At 42.2% G+C, this 24,043-nt stretch overlaps 1 pseudogene; it reads left to right on the top strand.

The window, feature by feature from the left end:
- LOC134202362 (axotactin-like) overlaps nucleotides 1-24,043 on the top strand; it is a 218,256-nt pseudogene that overhangs the window by 139,774 nt on the left and 54,439 nt on the right.

Raw genomic sequence — 24,043 nt, 5'->3', positions numbered from 1 at the left:
ACCAGTTAACAGGAGCGCAGAATGTGAAGGAGATGCGCGAAAGTTAGTTGTGACGTCACGTAATAGCGCAGAACGCACAGAGCACACACGAATAGAGTAGAAGCTAGGGAAGATTAAACCGCACACAGCTAGGGAATAGTATGAACGAACACCAACACAAATAGAAGCATATGCGACTGTCCCCCAATAAATATGTGTCCCTATTAGAAGTAAGGAAATAAATGTTCATTAATGTTTTCCATGTCGCTTAATAAACAGTCTTTCCCTAGCAAATTTGTTCATTAATTGTATTTTTCGTCACAACGCGTCATCATAGTTGCGAGTCCCGTCCTCTGTGTTTCTTTGCGAGTTTGACTGGGTATGTTGTATGCTTCCAATTCGTTGTAGAAGAGCAGGCGAGCGGAGAGAGTCTGCCGATGATGATAGGCGCACTCACGCTTAGAGTGTATTAGGTGTGGTGGGCTCTCACCGTCTCTCTGAGTGGCTTCGTGGCTGTAAAGCATGCTGCGATAATTAGGGTGATACCGTTTGGCAAGAATTAGCTCGTAGCCAGTTGGAACGATCCGTAAATCCTATCTGGGAAATAAATGGACTCGCCCTTTAGGAGTCTCATCCGGGCAAATTAACTTGGGCCGTGGTCTCCTTAATGGAGTGGCGCTTAAGCCACGTGCTTTTAAGGACGGATCGCTCCTTGCCGGCTACAAAGCTTTGGAAGAGCTTCTCCGGAAACTTTGGAAGAGCTTCTCCGGAAGCTTTGAAAGAGCTTCTCCGGAAGCTTTGAAAAGCTTCTCCGGAAGCTTCGAAAGAGCTTCTCCGGAAGCTTCGAAAGAGCTTCTCCGGAAGCTTCGAAAGAGCTTCTCCGGAAGCTTCGAAAGAGCTTCTCCGGAAGCTTCGAAAAAGCTTCTCCGGAAGCTTCGAAAGAGCTTCTTCAGAAGCTTTGACAGGGCTTCTTCAGAAGCTTTGACAGAGCTTCTCCGGAAGCTTTGAAAGAGCTTTGGAAGAGCTTCTTCGGAAGCTTTGGAAGAGCTTCTTCCGAAGCTTTGGAAGAGTTTCTCCAGAAGCTTTGGAAGAACTATTCCAGAAGCTTTGGAAGAGCTTCTCCAGAAGCTTTGAAAGAGCTTCTCCAGAAGCTTTGAAAGAGCTTCTCCAGAAGCTTTGAAAGAGCTTCTCCAGAAGCTTTGAAAGAGCTTCTCCAGAAGCTTTGAAAGAGCTTCTCCAGAAGCTTTGAAAGAGCTTCTCCAGAAGCTTTGAAAGAGCTTCTCCAGAAGCTTTGAAAGAGCTTCTCCAGAAGCTTTGAAAGAGCTTCTCCAGAAGCTTTGAAAGAGCTTCTCCAGAAGCTTTGAAAGAGCTTCTCCAGAAGCTTTGAAAGAGCTTCTCCAGAAGCTTTGCAAGAGCTTCTCCAGAAGCTTTGGAAGAGCTTCTCCAGAAGCTTTGAAAGAGCTTCTCCAGAAGCTTTGAAAGAGCTTCTCCAGAAGCTTTGGAAGAGCTTCTCCAGAAGCTTTGGAAGAGCTTCTCCAGAAGCTTTGGAAGAGCTTCTCCAGAAGCTTTGGAAGAGCTTCTCCAGAAGCTTTGGAAGAGCTTCTCCAGAAGCTTTGGAAGAGCTTCTCCAGAAGCTTTGAAAGAGCTTCTCCAGAAGCTTTGAAAGAGCTTCTCCAGAAGCTTTGAAAGAGCTTCTCCAGAAGCTTTGAAAGAGCTTCTCCAGAAGCTTTGAAAGAGCTTCTCCAGAAGCTTTGGAAGAGCTTCTCCAGAAGCTTTGAAAGAGCTTCTCCAGAAGCTTTGGAAGAGCTTCTCCAGAAGCTTTGGAAGAGCTTCTCCAGAAGCTTTGGAAGAGCTTCTCCAGAAGCTTTGGAAGAGCTTCTCCAGAAGCTTTGGAAGAGCTTCTCCAGAAGCTTTGGAAGAGCTTCTCCAGAAGCTTTGGAAGAGCTTTTCTAGGAAGCTTTGGAAGAGCTTCTCCAGAGCTTTGGAAGAGCTTCTCCAGAAGCTTTGGAAGGCTTCTCCAGAAGCTTTGGAAGAGCTTCTGGAAACTGGAAACTTCTCAGGGCTGCTCCAGAAGCTGGAGCTTCTCCAGGAAGCTGGAAGAGCTTCTCAGAAGCTTTGGGCCTCCCAGAAGCTTTGAGCTTCTCCAGGAAGCTGAGCTGCTCCAGAAGCTTTGGAAGAGCTTCTCAGAAGCTTTGGAAGAGCTTCTCCAGAAGCTTTGGAAGCTTCTCAGGAAGCTTTGGAAGCTTCTCCAGGAAGCTTTGGAAGAGCTTCTCAGAAGCACTGGAAGGCTTCTCCAGAAGCTGGAAGGCTTCTCCAGAGCTTTGGAGGCTGCTCAGGAAACTTTGGAAGGCTTCTCCAGAGCTTTGGAAGAGCTTCTCCAGGAAGCTTTGGAAGGCTTCTCCAGAAGCTTTGGAGGCTTCTCCAGAAGCTTTGGAAGAGCTTCTCAGGAAGCTTTGGAAGAGCTTCTCCAGAAGCTTTGGAAGAGCTTCTCCAGAAGCTTTGGAAGAGCTTCTCCAGGAAGCTGGAAGGCTTCTCCAGGAAGCTTGAAGGAGCTTCTCAGGAAACTGAAAGAGCTTCTCCAGGAAACTGAAAGAGCTTCTCAGGAAGCTGAAGGCTTCTCAGGAAACTTTGAAAGAGCTTCTCCAGAGCTTTGAACTACTCCAGGAAGGCTTGAAAGGCTGAAGCTTTGAAAGAGCTTCTCAGGAAGCTTTGAAGAGCTTCTCAGGAAACTTTGAAGAGCTTCTCCAGAAGCGAAAGGCTTCTCCAGGAAACTGAAGGCTTCTCCAGAAGCTTTGAAGGCTATCAGGAAGCTTTGAAGGCTTCTCCAGAGCTTTGAAAGAGCTTCTCCAGGAAGCTTTGAAAGGCTTCTCCAGAAGCTGAAGAGCTTCTCCAGGAAGCTGAAGGCTTCTCCAGAAGCTTTGAAAGAGCTTCTCCAGGAAACTGAAGAGCTTCTCCAGGAAGCTTTGAAAGAGCTTCTCCAGGAAGCTGAAAGGCTTCTCCAGAAGCTTTGAAGAGCTTCTCCAGAAGCTGAAAGAGCTTCTCCAGAAGCTGAAGAGCTTCTCAGAAGCTTTGGAAGAGCTTCTCCAGCAGCTTTGGAAGAGCTTCTCCAGAAGCTATGAAAGAGCTTCTCCAGAAGCTTTTTCAGAGCTTCTCCAGAAGCTTTTTCAGAGCTTCTCCAGAAGCTTTGAAGAGCTTCTCCAGAAACTTTGAAGGCTTCTCCAGAAGCTTTGAAGCTTCTCCAGAAGCTTTGAAAGGCTTCTCCAGAAGCTGAAAGAGCTTCTCCAGGAAGCTTTGAAAGAGCTTCTCCAGGAAGCTGAAAGAGCTTCTCCAGGAAGCACAGAAGAGCTTCTCCAGAAGCTTTGAAACATCTCAGAAGCTTTGAAACTCTCAGGAAGCTTTGAAGAGCTTCTCCAGGAAGCTGAAGAGCTTCTCCAGAAGCTTTGAAAGAGCTTCTCCAGAGCTTTGAAAGAGCTTCTCCAGGAAGCTTTGAAAAGAGCTTCTCCGGAAGCTTTGAAAGAGCTTCTCCAGAAGCTTTGAAAGAGCTTCTCCAGAAGCTTTGAAAGAGCTTCTCCAGGAAGCTTTGAAAGGCTTCTCCAGAAGCTTTGAAGAGCTTCTCCAGGAAGCGGAAACTTTGAAAAAGCTGAGCTTCTCCAGGAAGCTTGAAAGAGCTTCTCCAGAAGCTTTGAAGAGCTTCTCCAGAAGCTTTGAAAGAGCTTCTCCAGAAGCTGAAGGCTTCTCCAGAAGCTGAAAGGCTTCTCCAGAAGCTTTGAAGAGCTTCTCCAGAAGCTTTGAAGAGCTTCTCGACTTTGAAGAGCTTCTCCAGAAGCTTTGAAAGGCTATCCAGAAGCTGAAACAGCTTCTCCAGAAGCTTAAAACAGCTTCTCCAGAAGCTTTGAGCAACTATCCAGAAGCTTTGAAGAACTTCTCCAGAAGCTTTGAAACTTCTCCAGAAGCTTCGAAAAGAGCTTATCCAGAAGCTTTGAAAGGCTTCTCGAAACTGAAGCTTCTCCAGAAGCTTTGGAAGAGCTTCTCCAGAAGCTTTGGAACATTTGAAAGAGCTTCTCCAGAAGCTTTGAAAGAGCTTCTCCAGAAGCTTTGAAAGAGCTTCTCCAGAAGCTTTGAAAGAGCTTCTTCAGAAGCTTTGGAAGAGCTTCTCCAGAAGCTTTGGAAGAGCTTCTCCAGAAGCTTTGGAAGAGCTTCTCCAGAAGCTTTGGAAGAGCTTCTCCAGAAGCTTTGGAAGAGCTTCTCCAGAAGCTTTGGAAGAGCTTCTCCAGAAGCTTTGGAAGAGCTTCTCCAGAAGCTTTGGAAGAGCTTCTCCAGAAGCTTTGGAAGAGCTTCTCCAGAAGCTTTGGAAGAGCTTCTCCAGAATCTTTGGAAGAGCTTCTCCAGAAGCTTTGGAAGAGCTTCTCCAGAAGCTTTGGAAGAGCTTCTCCAGAAGCTTTTTTCTTATGTCTTTATTAGGGAGTCTTTGAGCCCGAGGCTGGCTCGTCTCCGTTTTCCAGAAGCTTTGAAACAGCTTCTCCAGCAGCTTACCTTTGGGGTAGCTCTTTCAAAGCTTCTGGGAAAGCTCTTTCAAAGCTTCAGAAAAAGGCCAAAGCTCCGGAGAGCTCTGTGGGAAGATTTTAGAGAAGCTTCTAAGAATAACCTTCTCCAGCCACTTTGAAAGGCCTCCTTTAAACCTTTGAAATGGCTTCAAAAAAGCTTACCAGAAGCTTTCTAATAATTTCTTTAGAAGCTTTGAAAGAACTTCTCTTGAAGCCGTAAATAGCGTTTCCAGAAGCCTTAATACCAGTTCAAAGAGGCTTGATTAGCTTTTTGATATGGAGACGAGCCAGCCTCGGGCTGAAAGTCTCCTAATAAAGACAATAATAATAAAAAAGCTTTTTGATATGTAAATCTCATTAAAAAACTTTTCCTCCACAAAATTAAAAAAAAAAAATGAAACTTAGCTTCCTCAAAAATAAGATGAAGAAGAGAAATAAATAGGACTAATAATGAAAATAAACTTGAAACATCAAATTACAGATCAACCCTATCAACCCTATGACATTAATGTCATTTGACACTAATTCGGCTCTCACGCCGCCAATTTTAGTTTTAGAGCAATGACCTATTAGACAAATTTTTAGTATCCTTTGAGTGCTTTATGTTTATATAAAACATACGATTGTAAATTACTTGTGAAAAAAGTTATTAACAAATTAGCCCCATGACATCGATATGACATTTCCCGTCACTGAACCCTATGTTGCATTTTTTTTTCCAAACCATACTTCAAAGGCTTAAGCAGTTCTTCAAATTTACCGACTACTCTTCTATCATCTCTGACTAAAGCCACGTCATTCCAAATAAATACCATCTGTGCCTGCAGCAATGACACGAGCTGCAGCCACACTACCATTGCCCTCCGGAAGTCACTTTGTCATCGCTTTTGCCTTCAAAAATTCACTCTCTCAACACCGTCCAAGGGAATGGAAGTCAGTTTCATAAACCGCACCTATCTGACATAAACACTCTCTTCTTGTTTGTCTTCTTCTTCATCATCATCTTCATCTCCGGGTGGATACCGACCGGATGTGAGAACCATCTGAGTTGTAAAGTTCGCCCCAGAGAAGTCCCCTTTGGTGCCAGATCAAGAACGATGAAAATGCAGCACACAAATTGGGTCAGACACACCGGAAGATTTACGGGTATTGATTGGTGCGATTTCATCAAGCTCTCCACGGCCATATCCTTGGCTTATGGCTTTTGCTTTATGGCCAGTTTGCACTTGGTTGGCCAATATCCGGCGGATCTATGTGACGTTTCATAAGCCGGAAGGTGCCATACAGCCACACTGACTGTCCGGAAGAGAGTGCCAATATCAAGCACGTAACCAAACGGTAGAAAATCGGAATTAATTCAGCTACCCTGCTGGGAGACATCGCTATGAGTTGCATTTTGACAGGGAAAAATTTGATTTGGGAATTCATTGCAATAAATTGGATAAGTTCAAAACCGCCTAACTGTGGGACAATTCACCACACCTGACTTTATGGTAAGAACAACGATGACGACAATCACGAAGAAAATGTGTTAACAGCAATTCATTTCCGGTCTCCAAGAAGGTACTCAATGATGTCGAACAACTTTTCCCATAATGCTAATTTGCTGCACACTAACTGCTGAACCATAACGGAACTGTTGCAGCAGTACTACAGTAGTACCATTATGCTGTAAAACTTTTAAACTACGAAACGTGGCAATGACAGACCTCGAAAAGGTGCAATTCTGGAAAACCTGCCTTAAGCCATGGTACAATTCCACTTCCAGATGAGCACCAGCTGAGCTATTCCTTATCCAAACTCTTTTCTTCAACACTTCATTCTACACCCTCCGGCCGAGGAGGTCTCCGAAGAGCCGAAAGGTCCGTTCCGTTGTAGCCAAGAAATTAAATTTACACCCATTAGCATCTGGTGCAAGGCGAAATAAATTTGTTGCCCCTTCCTCAGCCGGATCGGTCCCCAAAGCAATGGGCTACTGCTGGCTTGGGACCGGGGAGGTCCATTCATATACATAGCATCCAAGTATACCACCTATAGTGAGCAGCAGCGCTCCGCCAACAGATTGGATAAAGTTTAAGTTCATTAATTAAATTCTTCGGAGCGAGCTTCTGCTGGTGGTGTTTTCTTGTATGGAGTGGAAAGGATTTTTATTTTCTGGAATATCTCGTCTTCTAGTGGGAAATCCACGGCATCGATTAGATCGAAGAAGGTCCTCCAGAGAAGCCCAATGAGTAGATGGAAGATAATCTGAAAAATAATTTGGTTGTTTATTAGACCAAATCGAGTGATAATTATTCAATTATTTGGATGTTTAGATTGCTCTATGTTTGTATATTTTATTATATCGAGCATAAAATATCTGTACACATAGCCAAACTATCAAAGTGCAAGTCTCAAATTGAGACACTCAATTCGGTTGGTATGTACTGCACAATTTGCATTGGTACCAGTGCAATACATTATTTTACAGATCCTGAGCTACTGAGCTACTCTGGTACGTAAGTAGCTTCTGATTACGCCTTAGAATAATTTATAACATAAAAATTACTGAGGAAATTTATAATCGTTCTACCAGATAAAATTGTTCATATTCCTTATACATTATCTTTTCGAAATTTTATTCACAAGATCAGTTATTTCCTCAAACAGGTTTAGCTGCATTTTGTACCTAATATTTAATCTTGTTAATAAGCAGTTCCAAAAGAAAAACTGATTTTTTTTAACTTTTCCACACTATCTGTGCAACAAAGGGATGCTAATTCAAACTTTTCAAAAGTAAACGCAGTTTGACAACATTGCTTATTCCATGACATCACCTACAACAACGTTTCTTCGCAGAAGGCCACGTGCCATCCTAACGAAGCTCCCAGTCTCACTATTTTGTTGACAAAAGTATTACTTAATTAGGAACCTATTTATCTTAGACAAGCTCATCTTGGAAGGAGCTGCTATCCTCTCATTTTACCAAAAGGCGAGACACCCCATTAGCCACCCTTCTCGGTAGCCCATTGGCTCCCATTTGTTATCCCTGATGCTGTGCGCTACATCTTCTCGAAACGGATTGCTAATATAGGAGAAAGGGCCTTAAAGGTGTGAAGCAATAGAGGAGATTGATTAAAATTACTTTAATCCCAGCCTCGCCCTAGGAGGGCAACACCTTTTTAAGATAAATTAAAAATGATTAGGAGATTGTGATACTTTGCAAATGAGAAGGCGAAGAAACATGTTCTGGAAATTAGTTGACAAAGAGTCTCTCCCGACTTTATACACTACGACCTTTCTTATAGTTCCATGCCAAAACTTGTCATGCAAAAATTGAAGTGAAATGTTCAGATAGCCTACCATAAATCATTTTCTCCCGTCTCTTCGCAGGCCTCAGCTCCGAGGAAAAACTACACGGCGTCAAATACATAATTGAGTCATTTGTTGGCTGCATCCGAAACGTGGTCCTCAGCTCGGGTAAAGCGGCATCGGATCTGCTGCCAATCACGCCCCTCATCGCCACCAAACACGAGAACGTGAAGGAAGGCTGTCGCAACAAATGCCACTCTCGGCAAAACCTCTGTTTCCAGGGTCCCGTTGCGTTAACCACTACTACGACATTTCGTGCGACTGCTTCGGGACAAAGTACGAGGGCGAACACTGTGATATCTATAGTGAGTATAGGACTGTCGGCTGGCTGGACGAAGGCACAACCGCACCATTTAATCATTTTCTAATTATCCAATTTTAAACGTCCCAAAACAGCCGCAACAGTATTAACGCTGCGAGGTTCGAGCTACGTTTCCTATCGGATCTATGACTGGAAGGACCGCGTGCACTCGCCCGTAACCCGCATCAGCCTGATGTTCAAAACGAACTACGATGACTCGGCTCTGTTTTACGCCAGCGGGGAATCCCTCAAACCGCAGTATATTGCAGCCTCCATCAAAAACCACTCGGCCTACATCGAGATGGATTTCGGTGATGGCGTCATGACGGCCATGCTCGGCCAGGACCTCACCAAGCACTATTGGCACAATCTGACAATTTTCCACGACAACAACCAAGTGACAGCCATTTTGGACGACCACATGAAGATCATCGAAATACCCGGCGCCATTCACAATCTTCTCTTCGATCCGGAAATCTACTTCGGCGGTGGCCCGAACCTATCGAAACGGAAGGGTCTCGCCTCAAACAACAATTTTGTCGGTTCTTTAAAGTACGTTTTCTACAACGACGTGTCGGTGCTGTTCGAGCTGAAGAAGGCCAACCCCAAGCTGCACTATATCGGAGTGCTGGAGGAGGAATTCCGCGAAATCGAAGTCGACGTCATACCAATCACGTTTTCGTACGCCAAGTCGCACATTTGGTGGCCGCTGAGCACCAAAGACACGCTGAATCTCAAGTTTGACTTCAAGAGCAGCAAATCGTCGGCGGTGTTGGCGTACAGCGAGGTGAAAACCGATGACGCCACCGGTTATTGGGAGGTGAGTTTGATTTAGTCGTAAAACCATTTGTTCTTATATGTTTCAATGGAATATATATTACAGGGTGTCCGCCAATTTTAATAGTTATTCGGTTAAAATTATATTTTAGTACACATCAAACGCCTCTGATTCCGCTACCACTCTCTGCCGTCGCCAAAAGCCATCGTTCTGTCCACACTCCGTGAAATCCGGAACCAAATTTATGCCACGCGCGCAAAAAAGAAAATTAGGCGATGGGTCAATAGTCTCGTAACTTACATCAATCTGATTTCCTTGTTGGGAATGCATGAACGGGATTAGTTTGTTCAAAAGTTTTTAATGGGTTTGTCATGAATTGAAGTATTCTATAGTTTAACGTAAATAATCAAAGATTCAAATTGTTGAATCATTCTTTAGAAAAATAATATAGATTGAAACTATTATTTTTGTTATGGCACTTATTTAACTTTCAGCAAAGAAGACAACAGTTTGATCGAGTAACGTAATCCAGCGACCGACTTTGAAGAGATTTATTTGCCAACTAAAAACTTGCGAGCTACATTAATTTCTCGCTACATTCACATGTCCTCAACTCGGTGAGATTAAGAGCGATTTCGTTAAAAAGAGAATTTACGCTACTTACTTGATACTTGATGAACCTACGCCGAATGGAGTATCCTTCTCCACTGGACCCGATCCTGGGAAAATCGCTTCCAGTTCCCCTGAAAATTGAGCGCCCTCAGGTCCTCTTCAACTACAAAAAGCCATCGTGAACGTTACCTTCCACGAAGCCTGCAGCCTCTTCCGGGTTCTCTACTAAATATTATCTTCGCTTGACGTTCTTCTGCCATACGAACAACGTGACCAGCCTACCGTAGTCTGCCGTGTTGTATAAGCCTCATAATATCCAACCCTTTATACAACTGGTACAATTCGTGGTTCATGCGACGCCGCCAGATACCGTTCTCCTGTTTACCGCCGAGTATTGTCTGCAGCACCTTATGCTCAAACACTCCGAAAGCTCTCCGATCAGCCTCCTTTAACGTCCATGTTTCATGGCCGTATAAAGCCACCGGAAGAATCAGAGTAGTATATAGCGCGAGTTCTGTTTTCGTTTGCCGACTACGGGACTTAAGCTGGTTACGAAGTCTGTAATAATCCCTATTTGCAGCTGCAATATGCCTTTTCACTTCGCGGATAACATTGTTATCGCACGTCACTAATGTTCCAAGATACACAAATTCTTCTACCACTTCAAATGTTTCACCATCCAGCACCATTTCGCTACCACCACCACTAATGAACGCACGTTGATTGCCAGCGACCATGTACTTCGTTTTGCTGGTATTGATCGTGAGTCCAATCCTCGCTGCCTCCCTCTTAGAAGGCACAAAAGCCTCTTGCACGGCACGGCGATCGATCCCGATAATATCGATATCGTCCGCAAATCCCAGAAGCATATGCTTTCTTGTGATAACGGTACCGCTTCTTTGCACACCAGCTCTCCCAATCACTCCCTCGAGCGCTATAATCCATCTAAGGTAACAAATGAGGTCGATATTTCATCCGCAACCCTTACACTTGACTTCGATCCGTCCAACGTTATACGAATAAGCCGTATCAGTTTCGCCGGAAAACCATGTTCAAGCATAATTTGCCATAATTCATTCCGTTTCTCTGAATCGTACGCCGCCTTAAAATCAATAAACAGATGATGTGTCTGCAAGTTGTACTCCCGGAATTTATCAAGGATTTGTCTCAGGGTAAACATTTGATCCGTCGTTGATCGGCCCTCACGAAAACCTGCTTGGTATTCGCCAACGAAGGACTTTGCAAGCGGTTTCAATCTGTTGAACAGAATACCGGACATAATTTTGTACGCCGAATTAAGGAGGGTTATTCCTCGGTAATTGGCGCACTCCAGTCTGTGCCCTTTTTTAAAGAGAGGGCAAATGAGACCGTCCAACCAGCTAGCAGGCATTTCCTCGTCTACTCATATTTTCGACATAATATGGTGCAGAACTTCATAAAGCTGCTCACTGCCATGTTTGAGAAGTTCAGCCGGGAGCTGGTCCTTCCCCGCAGCCTTATTGTTTTTCAGCTCTTTAACAGCTTTTTTAACCTCATCTAGTGTAGGTGACTCCACAGCTTGTCCATCGTCGCTAATATTTATTCTGTTCAACGATGCACCGTCACTTCCTCCATTCAACAAAGTCTCGAAGTGTTGCTTCCACCTGGCAACCACTTCAGTTTTATCTGTCAGCAAATTCCCTTGTTGGTCGTCGCACATGACGGGAGCAGGCGGTGTCTTTCTTCTCACGCCATTGACAGACTCATAAAACCTCCGCATATCGTTTCCTCACTAATAACTTGTTCTTCGTACTCTTTTTTCTTCCTGCGGTGGGTTCGTTTTTCGGCTGCTCTTGCTTCCTTGTACCGATCTCTATTCGATCGGGTACCCGACACCAACATCCGGCTTCTGGCAACGTTCTTCTCGCCTGTCACTCTCTGACACTCCACATCGAACCAACCCGTCCTGGGTCGCCTCTGTGCAGTGCCTACCACTTCTCGTGCTGTTGTGCTCGATGATATTTCGATATTATTTCGAGCAAAGTAGGTGCTACTGATGGTCATCCCTCTGGCCGCAGCGAACTTTACTAGCCGTCTGGTAGCGGAGTGAAGGCTCTCCCTACCGATTATGGGACGGAAAAAGTCCTCTTTGAGCGTTAGCGTCTCCGATAACAATTTTCACGTCATGCTTTGGGCACTCTCCATAGGCTTTATCAAGACATTCATAAAACGTGTCCTTCACGTCGTCGGATTTATCGTTTGTTGGTGCGTAAACGTTGATTAGGCTGAAATTGAAGAATTTGCCCCGTATCCTCAACACACAGACTCGTTCGCTAATGGGTTTCAACCGCATCACTCGCTTCATCTGCTTGCCCATCACTACGAAACCAACTTCATGCTTTGCTTTTCCGCCGCCGCTGGGATAGATGTTATATTTAAATGCAGTGTTCGTCGAGGGGTCCACGGCTCGGAATTCACGTTCTCCGGATCTGGGCCATCGGCCTTCTTGAAGGCTCACTCGTCCAGATTCATTTAGGGTCCTGACATTCCAGGTTCCAGGTTGACTCGGTTCCAATCATAGTCCTTATTTCGTTGCCGGGTCGGTTGTCAAAAATAACGTTCATCTCAATTTTTCGCGGTTTTTGAGAAGCTTATATTAGGAATTTATGCTACATGATGATAAATAGGGTGTAGCGCTATTTACTTACTCCTAGCCCTAACATGGCGGGTACCTATTCTAGTATAGCGACACATAGTTTCCAATTCAATTCACTTCACGCTGCGTAGCTGCCCGACAAGTTGCCCGACAACGGCCTGAAATCGTTCAGGTCCTTGTCGGGCAACTTCTCGAACGGCAGCAAACAGATGCGGGATGACTGTCGTTTGTAAACAGCACCACTTCTTCTTCTTCTTCTTACTGGCATTACATCCCCAACACTGGGACAAAGCCGCCTCGCAGCTTAGTGTTCATTAAGCACTTCCACAGTTATTAACTGCGAGGTTTCTAAGCCAAGTTACCATTTTTGCATTCGTATATCATGAGGCTAACACGATGATACTTTTATGCCCAGGGAAGTCGAGACAATTTCCAATCCGAAAATTGCCTAGACCGGCACCGGGAATCGAACCCAGCCACCCTCAGCATGGTCTTGCTTTGCAGCACCACTAGGAGTGCGAACTTTCACAACCCTGACCACTCCGTCTGGATCAGTTACCTCCGTGAGGACAGTTAACTCCGCGAGGACATTAAAGCATCTGGACATGATGGATGAGCTCAGTTTTACGAGCCACGTCGATTATGTATGCCAAAGGGTTTCATTGGCAAATTTGTGCAAAGTCAGGTGCGTGGGCTTATAGCGGGTGTAGCATTATCTATTATCCCATACGGCGTACCAGCATGGTCCAAAGCACTAGAGGCCGGGTGCAATGTTAAAAAATTAATCAGGGTACACCGGCTGATGTGTCTGCGGGTTGCAAGTGCATACCGCACCATATCTTATGAGGCGGTGTGCGTCATTGCTGGGATGATGCAAGTGCGACGTGTCAAGAGAGCAGCTTCGTTGCTAAAATGGCAAAGAGCATGGGACACTGCAGTCAAAAGTAGTAGGACCCACAGACTGATTCCGGAGGTAACGAATTGGATTAGTAGGAAGCATGGTCAGGTCAAATTCCACGGTGTCAGGCCATTTGGCCGAAGGTCATTAGGCCGAATGGTCATTAGGCCGAACGGCCATTAGGCCGAATTAGCAAAAAAGAGCAAAAAGTGAAAAATGATAAGTTCTTTCTTCCTTCTCCTCTCTTGCATCTTCCTTGTTATATCTGTCTTCTTCTTTCTTCCTTCTTCCTTCTTCCTCCTTCTCTCATCCTACTTCCTTCTTCTTTCTTCCTTCTTCATTCTTCATTCTTCATTCTTCCTTCTTCCTTCTTCTTTCTTCCGTCTTCCTTCTTCCTTCTTTTTTTCTTCCTTCTTCCTTCTTTCTTCTTTCTTCTTTCTTCTTTCTTCTTTCTTCTTCCTTCTTTCTTCTTTCTTCTTTCTTCTTTTTTCTTCCTTCTTCCTTCTTCCTTTTTCCTTCTTTCTTCTTTCTTATTCCTTCTTCTTTCTTCCTTCGTCCTTCTTCCTTTTACTTATTCCTTCCTTCCTCCTACTTCCTTTTTCCTTTTTCCTTCTTTCTTCTTCCTTCTTCTTCCTTCCTTTCTTCCGTCTTCCGTCTTCCGTCTTCCTTCTCTCTTCTTCCATCTTCCTTCTTTCTTCTTTCTTCTTTCTTCCTTCTTTCTTTCCTCCTTTCCTTCTTCCACCTTCCTTCTTCCTTTTTCCTTGATCCTTTTTCCTTCTTTCTTCTTCCTTTTTCTTTCTTCCTTCTTCTTCCTTCTTTCTTCTTCTTTCTCCTTTCTTCCTTCTTTCTTTCTTTCTTTCATTGCGCGGCCGGTAATAAAATTAATCAGTTCTGTGCGTGATCTCTCTTGTTTCGGACCGCAGAACGATCGCGCGGTCGGACGAATTATTGTGTTCTGCATTGCGCGGCCGGTAATAAAATTAATCAGTTCTGTGCGTGATCTCTCTTGTTTCGGACAGCAGAACGATCGCGCGGTCGGACGAATTATTGTGTTCTGCATTGCGCGGCCGGTAATAAAATGAATCAGTTCTGTGCGTGATCTCTCTTATTTCGGACAGCAGAACGATCGCGCGGTCGGACGAATTATTGTGTTCTGCATTGCGCGGCCGGTAATAAAATTAATCAGTTCTGTGCGTGATCTCTCTTGTTTCGAAGCGGGCTTGGTAGTCATATGGCTACTGCTTCTGCCTCATACGCAGGAGGTCGTGGGTTCAATCCCAGGTCCGTTCCATTCTCCTACTTTGTATCTTCCTCTATATTTCTCATGTTCTAGCAATCGCTAGAACTGGAAATGGACTTTCATACCGTTTCCATTTTTATTCCTATACCTTCAACTTGAGTATTCTAACAGTAATCTGCTAGAATTGGAAATGAACTATAGAGCTCGTTTCCTACATCCAATTAGAAATTCCATCAGTTACCTTCTCCTATCTATCACATTGGCAGCTCGTTAACCAAGACGTACCTCTGCCTCTCCAACCTAACCCAGAAATTCCAACAAATTCCGCAAGAACTCGTGGCAAGTGCAGAGGTATATTCGGCTTGCAGTGGGCGAGTGATTGCATCATCATTTCCTCCCCTTCCCTACATTGACTTGCATTCTGACGTGGCAGGCGCCAGTATGACCTAACAAATGAGATCACCAGTACTTGTACATTGAAGATGTGTGCTAGTCCCAAGCAAACATCTGTTGGTTCCCTGTGCAAGAACAGCTGATCTGGTCATAATGGAGTAGCAACTACGAGCAGTCAATCAAGCTCAAGCTCAAGCTCAAGCTCTTCCTTCTTTCTTTCTTTCTTTCCTTCTTCCATCTTCCTTCTTCCTTCTTCCTTCTTCCTTCTTCCTTCTTCCTTCTTCCTTCTTCCTTCTTCCTTCTTCCTTCTTCCTTCTTCCTTCTTCCTTCTTCCTTCTTCCTTCTTCCTTCTTCCTTCTTCCTTCTTCCTTCTTCCTTCTTCCTTCTTCCTTCTTCCTTCTTCCTTCTTCCTTCTTCCTTCTTCCTTCTTCCTTCTTCCTTGATCCTTTTTCCTTCTTTCTTCTTCCCTTTTTCCTTTTTTTTTCATTCCTTCTTCTTTCTTCCGTCTTTCTTCTTCCCTTTTCCTTCTATCTTTTCCTTCTTCCATCTTCCTTCTCCCTTCTTCACTTTTCCTTCTTCTTTGTTCCTTCTTCCTTCTTCCTTTTTTCTTCTTCTTTCTTCTTTTTTCCTTCTGTTTTCCTTTTTCCTTCTTCCTTTCTTCTTCCTTCTTCCATCTGCCTTCTTCCTTCCTACTTCTTCCTTGGTCCTTCTTCCTTCTTCCTTCTTCCTTTTTCCTTCTCTCTTCTTCCTTTTTCATTATTTCTTTTTCCTTCTTCTTTCTTCCGTCTTACTTCTTCCCTCTTCCTTCTTTCTTTTTCATTCTTCCTTCTTCATTTTTCCTTCTACTTTATTCCTTCTTCCCTCTTCCTTCTTCCTTCTTCCTTTTTCCTCCTTCCTTCTTCCATTCTTCCTTTTTTTCTTCTTTCCTGTTCCTTCCACCTTCTTTCTTCTTCCTTCTTCCTTCTTCCTTCTTCCTTTTTTCTTCTTTCTTCTTCCTTTTTCCTTCTATCTTCTTCCTTCTTCTTTCTTCCGTCTTCCTTCTTCCTTCTTCCGTCTTCCTTCTTTATTCTTACTTATTCCTCCGTTTTCTTCTTTTCTTCTTCCATTCTATTTCTTACCATGCTCGTCAGCGGCATGGATACAACCCCGGACAACCTCGTTGAGAGAATGTGTCGGGAAGAGATAATATGGAATGCGGTGAACACAGCGTCTCAACAGATTATGTCGAAACTGCAGCGCTGGTGGCGTCTTGAACAAAACCAGCAGCTGCAGTAGAGACTACTGTGATGCAGTGAACACCTAAATGTATATAACATTTGACGTGAATCGTCTATATTTCATGCAAGCTGCAAGCAATCTTGTTAGGAATATGACCATTTGAGCGAGGACTTGTATAGTTGCTGATGAAGAATGTGTGTAGCCGACAGACATTCTAAATACTCATGCTCCTCTAATGTGAACGTGTACTATGCACATGTGGAAGTGTTGTCTTGACAAATGGATTGCGAGTGATTTGACTATGCGTCCAAATTGGGAATCTCGAGATCCAGGGATTGAATCCCAAAGAGAAAGAGAAAGTCTCTCACTTACCATCTCTGTATACATATACGATATGTAGCATACCGCGAGAAACTTTTTTCGCCAGCTGTCATGATAGAGAACTGATTCGGGATGCTATACCCCATGATATTTTTTTAGAAGCTCCAAATGCGGGGAGGACTGGCTCTGATGATGCATTTCAACTTGTTCTACACAACTGTGCAGTAACCAACACGAAAGGAGCGAAAACAAAGCGAGAATCACCATTTTTATGTGGGGGCTGCCTATCCGATTCTGTTTTTTCGCACTTGTATACAAGTTTGATAAATTTATTATCATGGCTTGTTATGATTCGGTTGGCAAAGTGCAGCCATGAACCGAGCTGAATGGAGAAGTCATATATGTGCAGCACAGGCCACTCCGGCCTTAGTCTGATGATAAAATAAAAATAAATTGTTATGATTCGGAACAGTTTTTGCTTCTCTTTTATCGTTGTTCGTTATCTATTGAGAGCGATTTCTGCAAACCCTGTCGATCTCATTCAGTAGCCGCTAGGTTGCGAAGGCCGACGGAGGTCCTTCGTAGCTTAGTTGGTTAAAGCACCAGTCTAGCGTACTGAGAGTCGTGGGTTCGAGTCCCATCGAAGGGAAAGTTTACCTCCAATACATTTTTCAAATCAATATCTTCCACATAATGTACATATTCGCATATGAGTTTTTAGAACTTTGTAAATATCTACTAGACTACTACTTGACTACTATTAAAACTGTCAGACCATAAGGATTTTATCCACCATTAAACAAATTTAAAAAAAATATTAAAAAGGAGTTTATTTTTTTAGCAACGTAATTGAATATTTCTGAAAATTTGGCGTTTTTAATAGTGAAAAAAGTATTTTATTGCTGCATTTCCCAGCTACTGTACATATACCACATTTTAGAGTATCATCAGACCTTTCAGATAGCGTCGAGAAATGTTGCACATATTCGCAGATTTGCAAGTTGAAGCTTTTTGATTTTTTTAAATTAAAGTTTATTGTATATAAGAAAAGTCAAATTGAACACTGTTAGGTGGATAAGTCCCAGTATCAATATTTGTTTATATTCAATGTTCCAAATCTTGTCAAATTCAATTTGTTGCGAGCAAATCGGATGAGTATAAGTGTTCGAAACGTGTTTTTTCCTACACACTTGATGAAATTCTAGTGTTTTGAATATATTATATACACAATTACATTTTGAATATTATATACACAATGTACATGTACATACACACAGACAGACATTATCTAAGTTTGCCAAGTTACATTAACATTATTGTCTTAAAATAACCGAAAATATCATAAATAAAAAGGAAAAAAAAATCCTTTGCATTTCATTTTCTGGTATATAGAGACCAACCTTTTCTAAAATAACCGTAATGTTACTTTAAGATTACTTTGAGTAACTTAAGAAGATAATGTAGTGAAAACTCGTTGAAATTAGTTTTGGAAAAATTTCGCATTTTTCCGACCGTTGCACAGTGGTTGAAATCCCGAAAAACGTGATCGTCAGCTTTTTCGGTATGAAATCGTGCTTTAAATGGCATAGTATGTTCAGCAAGTATGGTGCATACATCGAGGGGTATCATTTGAGAAAATTTTATTTCTGATTAATTCACCTAAAAGTGAGATAGGAATTTTATTTTTTTCAAATTTGTTGAAACAAAATGGCGTCTTTGGTAAAGCTGTCAGAAATAATGTACAGAAAAACTTTGTCAAAGACACTATGGGTCTATCTATTGAAACTAACAAAATATAACTTAATTTTAGATAATAACCTTATAAACCATTTAACCTTATAAAAACTGGTATACAATGAATAACTTTGCATGGTCGAATTTTTTAGGTTAACAATGTTCTAGAAACTTATTCAGCACATAAAAATACAGCATTCAACTACTAAATCATAACAATATTTTCAATTGTTAGAAGGAAATTCGAGATTTACGAACAAAATTACGAATTTTTCAAACCAAAATATCTCGCAAGGTGGCAAAAAGTGGCAGCCAAATCAAAGCACATTCGAAAGGTAAACTTTGAAGCTTTCCATTACAAGTGGTTTCATTTGTATCTCATTGTATCCTCGTCAGATATTTGTTATTGAAAAATAACTATTTTTTAGCATGTTCGAGTCATTCTTTGGTATAAGATAAATATTTATAAATAGCGACAAAAAATATATATTATATTATTATTATATTTTGTTAGTTTCAATAGATAGACCCATAGTGTCTTTGACAAAGTTTTTCTGTACATTATTTCTGACAACTTTACCAAAGACGCCATTTTGTTTCAACAAATTTGAAAAAAATTAAAATTCCTATCTCACTTTTAGGTGAATTAATCAAAAATAAAATTTTCTCAAATGATACCCCTCGATGTATGCAACATACTTGCTGAACATACTATGCCATTTAAAGCACGATTTCATACCGAAAAACTGACGATCACGTTTTTCGGGATTTCAACCACTGTGCATTGTGGAATATGACAAAAATCTATACTGATGAAGATGATGATGATGATACTACCATCTATTGTAGCAAGGCATCAGCCGACAGCACTGGCCATATCTGGCCAAATCGTGTGGACCATGATTATACTACTGTTTGTATTTAATCAGACTCCTGTATGAGGGGCCAAAAATGGGTGGGGTGGTTCCACAAGCAGAGACACTTATGCGAATCCACGGGAGGAATAGAGAATCTCCTTCCAGAAGAAAGTTCGTACATACAATATTATAAACTAGCCCTCCTTTCCCAGATTGACCCAATAGGTGGGGAGAAGAGCCCGCCCTTTATATGACAAAAATCTATACTATGTCGAAAATTGGCGCCTCTTTTGATAGAAACTGCATTGAGACAAGAGACTCGGCATAGCCGTGTATTTTATTTCGCTCTCGAACTGTTTCGTTCGAGCAACATGAATCGACGAAGCATTTTTCACTTGGGCCTTGACACTTGTTTCTCATAAAGCTACACTCTTCGTGAGAATGCTTAATGCTGAAACATCTATCTCATCTTCATTGCTTTATTCATCTAAGTCCTGCCGAGTACTCTTCTAACGAAGAACTGTAGCCCAACGTTCGACAATATATTCCATACTTGTACTATCCATCAATCCTAGTCTCGTGACGAGGGATCCCAGTCCTTCCAAAATTCAAACCACACAGCTCCTATTCGAACTTTGCGATTTTGTCATAACCATTTGCATTGGCCTTGTGTGGATAAAACCATTAGTAAATACCATCTGTGATCTTAAAATACACCCAGACGATCATCCGGAATTCCCGAATAAGTGAAAATTTTTCTCAGAAAGACACATTTTATAATGCTATACTATGCTATGCTATAATGTATTACATATATAGATTGTACACAAATATATTATAGAACAGAAAGTAGCGAGTCGTCTATAAGCCGATTGCAATAAGCAATAAGCTTGCAAAACAACCTATGAATATGGATGCTCTATGATATGAAAAATCGGAACATAAAATTTCTAACGAAGTGAAGAAAATCAATCATTCTGAGAAATTCCTTTTTTTCTTCATTGCACCACGAAAACAAGATGTCCTTCTTATTGCTATCAGAACGAAGAGAAGTTTCAAACAATAAGTCAAACATAGGTTTTAAAAACGCAATAATTCAAAAGATCTATCGTAAAAAGCTTGGCCTTCAAAAATCAATAAATATTCTTTAAAATGACCAGAAATTGATTTATGACAGATATGTGGTGTGAAGTGTGTGCTCAGGCTCACCCACCAATTCGCACGCTATCGCAATTTCAAATTATTGCGGGTGGACGGTTCAACTTATCCCCAAAATGTGACGATGGCGTACGATTCTAGCGAACGAAGATTTCCTTCGGTCGAACTTATTCATAAGATACAAGAAACGCAACGCCCCATCATCACCACGGCCGTGTGTTGTTTAGCCGGGGTGAAGGCGTGAGCAAATACAGACCCATAAAAGGGACTATAAAATGATTTCATTCAGGCTGACATGTGCCTGGTTCTGGTTTCCAAATTCCTAGAAGAAAACACTTTTATGCTCGTGTTTCTCGTTTCCCGCATCGCATATGTATAAGTTGGAAAGTTTGCTTCACCCAATACCGACCATCAAACAGAGAAAAGCGAGTGTTCTGAATTCTGATGGGTGACGTCCCGGCTAGATGCTTCCGGTTCACAACCCAGCCGAAAGTGATGTTCCGGTGTGTTGTAATAAAATATTAAAAACACGATAAGAGCATTTCCTTCCCGTTCTTGTGACACACTTCTTTTGGACACAGTTGCGCATGGCAGTCGACTATGGATCAGTTTACACCAGTTCGTTTTATCATCATGTGATCTTTGTCTCATTCGAAATTTTCGATATTTTTTGTGCTAAACACACACACACTTGGAATTTAAGATGTTGCTTCAACTCGGTAACATAAATGGATCCATTCTTCTTCGTCGTACGCAACATCATTCTTTCAAATGCTGGTTAGTTTAGAAACCACAACGAATTTCATGAATGAGGTATCCCTTTTTCTATCATGTCCCATGTGAGCTCGGGGTTTGATGTCGGCTCAAATTGAATGAAATTCAGTGTTGGATCGGTCCAACTGAGTAAACGAAGAATAAAGGATTGCTAATGATGCCACAATAGATGGATTGGATGTGTGTCCTTTGGGGCGTCCAGTTTTTCGGTCGGGCTGTATTAGAGACCAACAAACCTGTGTCTATTTATTTGTGGTTCATTCGATACCCATGTGGCTAGAAGATGGATGTTGGTGCGGAAGGGACTAATTTGATGGTAGTGAAACTGCGTACGTGTATCTCCAACGATTCATGACAAGATTCTGAACCAAAACAGATTACTGAAATGGAAATTAAACACTCTCTCAACTAAAACGTTTTGCCCATTTAGATGAAGGTAAACAGACAGTTTGATTAATTATAAAGACTCGAAAATTCACGGTTGAAGTAAATCAACACCTCACTCAAACCTCTGGGATGCTTGTGTTTTGATCGAATTATCTTATGGAACATTTAAATCATTGAAGTCAATCTTCTGACGATAATTTGGAACTCAAATTCCTTGGAAATATTTAGATCACGAGAAATGTTTAATTAGTTAAAGTTTTGCGAATTAAATTGGAGAAAGAATGGATCCAACGTTCTTGGAAAAAAGAAATTTTATTCATGCACCATAAACTTCAATCCATGCTTTGTTACAACTATGTTTATTATCTTCAACGCAATTAAACAGCATCATATATTCCTCTCATTTACCCCATTCCAGATTCGCCTATCGACAGACCGGCTCAGCTTCGACCTGAACCCGGACATAAACAGCAACATCACCCACAACACCTACATTAAGATCGACAATCCGACGTCGTGGCATGCGATTCAACTGACCTACGCCCAGGGCAAAATAACGTTTGTTGTCGACTTTCGGCATTCTATCACCCAGCTGTACGGGCTGTCGTTCAACGTCGGCGATAAGCTCATCATCGGAAGCAGCCTGAAGGCAGCCGCGTCCGGTCTGGTCGGATGCTTGCGAGATTTGAAAATTAATGGTGTGGAAATCGAGCCGCGCTTCCTGGTCAAAAGCGAACGGGTGGTGGGAGACGTGTCGCTGGACAACTGCAAGTACGTTGATCCCTGCAAGAAGCCCAATACGTGCGAGCACGGCGGCAAGTGTTCGGTCAAAGACGACAGCACGACGTGCGACTGCAAGGACACCGGATATATTGGCAAGAACTGTCACTTCACCCGATACCGCAAGACGTGCGAAGAGCTTGCCTTGCTGGGCTTCTCCAAGTCGGACGTCTACTCGATTGACATCGACGGCAACGGGGTGTTTCCGCCGGCAAGGGTTAAGTGCGACTTCCAAAGCCTGACGAATGCGACGAAGACGATTGTGGAGCATAATTTACCGTCGCAGGTAGATGTGCGGTCATTCAACGACGAGGATTTCAGCTTCCAGATCCAGTACCGAGAGTTCAATGCCGAGATGCTGCAGGAGCTGATTTCGCATTCCCTTTACTGCACTCAGTACATCAAGTACGATTGCATTCAAGCGCCACTGGATTTGCACTCGGCCACGTGGTTCAAGTCGTCCTTCAACAACATCACAGTTGATTCGCTCGGAGAGGTTAAGCGGTGAGACAATTAAATGTACGGTGTGTGAAATGTTTCCTTCAATGTAATTTATTGCTTTTCAGAGGCACTTGCCCCTGCTCAGTGGGACAGAGCTGTATTGACTCAAGTGCGACATGTAATTGCGACGCACATTCCGACAAATGGCAATCGGACGAGGGATACTTCAGAGAACCGACGAATCTTGGTATTACGCAGATGTACTTTTTACAGCAGAAGGAGATTCTTAACGACAAATCGCAGGGTCGTATTACGCTGGGACCTCTTGAATGCGTGGAAACAAGTGTGTATAATTTTTTTTACTGGTCAATATTTTTATGTTATTCTTCGGAGAGGAGGGATTTAAAAAATCGCTCTAAGGCGTTGCATAGTGAATCAAGCACCCGTCTGAGCCCCATGAGCCCACCCTCACAGGACTCAGATGAGAATTAATTTGAGTACCAAATTGTTTGCCTGCGGCATTCATAGCTGGTTCAGCACTCGTCCCATTCCCTAGAGCGGACACTATTTCAATTTGAGTGCAATATAGTTGCTTTGTAGCTTTCACAGTGGATTGAGCACTTATTTGAGTCTTATGTGGGCGGATGCATTATCGATTTAATTACAATATTGTTGCTCTAAGGCGTTCAAAATTAATTGAGCGCTCGTCTTAGGCTTAGTAAATTAAGGGACGAAGGGACAAGGAAAAAGGAACAATGAAGGCAGAAAAAGGAAGAAGGGAAAAGGAAGAAGGAAGAGAAAGAAAGAAGAACGAAAAAGGACGAAGCAAAAATGATGAAAGGAGAAGGAAGAAGGAAATAGAAAGATGTAAGAAGGAAAAAGTAAGAACTAGTAAGGAAGAAAAAAAGAAGGAAAAAGATGAAAAAATATAGAAGAAAAAAGATAGAAGAATGAAGAAGGAAGATGCAATAAGGAAGGAAGAAGGAAGAAAGAGGAAGGAGAACGAGAAAAAATGCAAAAAGGCGGAAGAAGGAAGAACAATGAAACAAGAAGGGAGAAAGAGAAGACAAATTTAGAAAGGAAAATGAAGAAAGAAAAAGGAAAATAAAAGGAAAATAAAGATAGAAGGATGAAAAAAGGGAAAAAGGAAGGTGGAATAAGAGAGAAATTAGAAGGAAGAATGGAGAAGTTAGGAACAAGTAATCAGAGAAAAGGAGGAAGGAAGAAGGAAGAAAAACAAAATAGGAAAGAAGAAGGAAAAAGAAAGAAGGAAAAGTAAGAAGAGAGAGCTGTGTTGAACTTAATGTAAAACTTAAAAAAACAAGGAGAAGGAAGAATGAATAAGGAACAAGGGAAAAAAACAAAACAGAAGGAAAAGGAAGAAGAAAGAAGTAAGAAATAAGGAGAAAGGACGAAAACAGAAATTTGGAGGAAGTAGGAATAAAGGAAGGAAAAATAAGGAAGGAGGAAGAAGGAAAAACGAATAATAATGAATAAAAAGTGAAGAAGGGACAAGGTAGGAAGGAGAATGAAGGAAGAAAGAAAAAAGGATATAGAAAGAAGGAAGACGAATGAAGAAGAAAGGAAAGAGCAAAAAGGAAGAAAGCAGAAATAACGAAGAAGATAGAAGGTAAAAGGAAGA

This window comes from Armigeres subalbatus, unplaced genomic scaffold (genome assembly GCF_024139115.2).
Source record: "Armigeres subalbatus isolate Guangzhou_Male unplaced genomic scaffold, GZ_Asu_2 Contig1190, whole genome shotgun sequence".
NCBI lineage: Eukaryota > Metazoa > Arthropoda > Insecta > Diptera > Culicidae > Armigeres > Armigeres subalbatus.
The sequence above is the reverse complement of the archived record's forward strand: the minus strand, read 5'-3'. Positions and strand labels throughout refer to the sequence as shown.